The sequence below is a fragment of the Budorcas taxicolor genome, chromosome X (genome assembly GCF_023091745.1).
Source record: "Budorcas taxicolor isolate Tak-1 chromosome X, Takin1.1, whole genome shotgun sequence".
Taxonomy (NCBI): Eukaryota; Metazoa; Chordata; class Mammalia; order Artiodactyla; family Bovidae; genus Budorcas; species Budorcas taxicolor.
In genome coordinates, this window is record NC_068935.1 from 48498505 (window position 1) to 48501909 (window position 3405).

At 33.3% G+C, this 3405-nt stretch overlaps 1 pseudogene; it reads left to right on the forward strand.

Moving 5' to 3' along the window:
• Positions 1-1593: 1593 nt before the first annotated feature.
• On the forward strand, positions 1594-2419 carry LOC128069420 (40S ribosomal protein S3a-like; annotated as a pseudogene).
• The last annotated feature ends 986 nt before the right edge of the window (positions 2420-3405 follow it).

Consider the following 3405-nt stretch of genomic DNA (forward strand, 5'->3'; position numbering starts at 1 on the left):
TCTCTTATGTTTATTTGATATGCTGAGTTGTTGGCACATAGGTGTTCATTATAATAATCTCCATGCTTTTGGGTTAAAGACCTAAATGTAAGACTGAATACTATAAAACTCCTAGAGAAAAACATAGACTACCCTTTGACATAAATTGCGGCAATATTTTTTGGAACTGTCTCCTAGAGTAATGGAAATAAAAACAAAAATAAACAAATGGGGCCTAATTAAACTCAAAAGCTTTTGCACAGCAAAGGAAACTATAAACAAAATGAAAAGATAACCTACAGAATGGAAGAAAATATTTGCAAATGGTGCAAGCGACAAGGAATTAATTTCAAAATTATGCAAACAGCTCAATATAAAAAATAAGCAGACAACCCAATCAAAAACTGGGCAGAGGATCTAAATAGACATTTATCCAAAGAAGACATGCAGATGGCCAACAGGCACATGAAAAGATGCTCAACATTGCTAATTATTAGAAAAATAATTATCAAAACTACAATAAGGTTATTACCTCATTCTTATCAAAATAGCCATCATCAAGAAGTCTATATAAAATATTTCATAATTAAAGAACAAACTGCAAAATTTCTGTCAAAGCACACCAGAAACAAACATCACACACAATACCCACCCTCTCAAAAACCTTTAAAATTCTATTCTTTAAACTTATTCTATTGACAGTTTCTAAATATAGAATGGTGATTAAAGTTGCTTTTTGTTTCTTTTCCCTTTGTGATTTTGTTACATAAAAATAAAGCAAAATAAATAAACAATAAACAATAGAAGTTATGTTAGCTGACCTCTGAATGGTTTCTGGGTCCTCTATGATACATGTAATACTTGTAGCACATGTGAAGCTCATGGCTGGTAGGCATCTCCTTGTGTGCTTATGTGGTCCTTTCTCTACTGGTTGAGGAGTATGCTTATCAAGAATTATTTGTATATTTGCAAATGTTTTTATATGCTAATTAAGCTTGATATAATAACAGTTCAATTAAATGTCAAAGAAACCAATGTGATATAACTATAAAAATAAAGCTTTTTTTTCGTGCAGGAATGCTCAGATAAAAGCCTTGGGAAAACTCAATAAAGGTGAGCTCTAAAATAAATCTGTATTAATCTGGAGTGAGCAAGAAAATTAGAAATTTGTAAAAATATTATAAAAATTAGAAGACCTCTCTCAGATTGTTTGTTGTTTTTTAAGTTATTGCTCCAATGCAAATAAAATGTAACTGGAAATAACAATAACATAGAAATGTAACTAGAAATAAAATGTAACTAGTATTCACTGTTAGTATGCATTTCATAAGGATGAGGAACAGAACTCTGGATACATTTCAAGAGAAGACCTTGGCTTCACCTTACAGGACTAGTTAAGGAATATACACTTTCATGTTTTATGTTAAAAATATGGAAAAGAACTACAAAACTCTAATGAAAGAAATAAAAACTCTAAGTAAATGGAGATGTTCCATATGCATGGATAGGAAGAATCAGTATTGTCAAGATGTTACTTCTTTCCAATTTATTTTATATATTCAATTTAGTCCCAATTAAAACCTCAGGAAAGCCGTTTTGGCTCTGAGCAGCACCATGGCGGTCGGCAAGAACAAGCACCTTATGAGAGGAGGCAAAAAGGGAGCCAAGAAGAAAGTGGTTGTCCCATTTCCTAAAAGAGATTGGTATGATGTGAAAGCATCAGTTATGTTCAATATAAGGAATATTGGGAAAACATTGGTAATGAGAACTCAAGAAACCAAAATCACGTCTGATGGCCTCAAAGGTCGTGTTTTTGAAGTGAGTCTTGATGATCTACAGAATGATGAAGTAGCATTTAGAAAATTCAAGTTAATTACTGAGGATGTTCAGGGCAAAAACTGACTAATTTTCATGTTATGGATCTTAGCCGTGACAAAATGTGCTCCATGGTCAAAAAATGGCAGATCATGATTGAAACTCACATTGATATCAAGATTACCAATGGTTACTCTGTGAGTTTTAATTAAAAAAATGCAACAGTCAGATTCAGAAGACCTCTTATGCCCAGCACCAGCAGGTGCACCAGATCCACAAGAAGATGATGGAAATCATGACCCAAGAGGTGCAGACAAATGACTTGAAAGAGGTGGTCAATAAATTGATTCCAGATAGCATTGGAAAAGACATAGAAAAGGCTTGCCAGTCTATTTATCTGCTCCATGATGTCTTCGTTAGAAAAGTAAAAATGCTGAAGAAGCCCAAATTTGAATTGGGAAAACTCATGGAACTACATGGTGAAGCTAGTAGTTCTGGAAAAGCTATTGGGGATGAGACAGGTGCTAAAGTTGAATGAGCTTATGAATATGAGCCACCAGTCCAAGAATCTATTTTAAAATGCAGACTTTTAATGGTGACAAATAAAAGATCTTATTTGTGGTAAAAAAAAAAAAAAATCCCAGGAAATTATTTTGTGGACATTGACAAACAGATTCTACAGCTTCTAAGTAAAAGCAATAACCATGGATAGCTAAAATAACACAATACTGAAGGAGAAGACAAAGTTGGGTTGACACTACCCAACTTCAAGACTTACAATAAAGCCACAGTAATTAAGACAGTGTGGTTTTAATGAAAGAATAGAAAAATTATCAATGGAATAAAATAGAGAGCCCAGAAATAGACTCACTTAACAAAGGAACAAAGACAATACAATGGAGAGAAAATAGTCTTTTCAATGAAAAGTGATAAAACGACTGGACATTGACATCCCCCTCCCAAAAAAAAAAGAATCTAGACATAGATTGTTCTCAAAAATTAACTCAAAATAGATCACCTACCTAAGCATAACATGCAGGATTACAAAATTAATAGAATATAACATAGAAAATGTAGATGATCTTAGGTATAACAGTGACTTTTTAGATACTATTCCAAAGGCATGATCCATGACAGAAATAATTGATAACTTAAACTTCATTAAAATTATAAACTTCTGTTCTGCAAAAGATACTGTCAAGAGAATGAGAAGACAAAGCACAGACTGGCAGAAGATATTTGCAAAAGACATCTGACAAAGGACTGTAGCTCAAAATATATAAAGAGCTCTTAAAACTTAACAGTAAGAAAACAACCCAATTAAAAAATGGACAAGAGAACTGAAGAGACACCTCATGAAAGAAGATATATACATGATGAATGAACATATGAAAAGATGCTCAACAACATATATCATTAGGGAATTGCAAATTAAAACCACAATGAGATATTGCTACACAAGTATTGTTGTTGTTGTTCAGTTGCTAAGTCATGTCCAAATTTTTGCCACCCCGTGGACTGCAGCACACCAGGCTCTCTGTCCTCTACTATCTCCCAGAGTTTGCTCAAATTCATGTCTGCTGAGTCAGTGATGCTGTTTAACCATCTCAT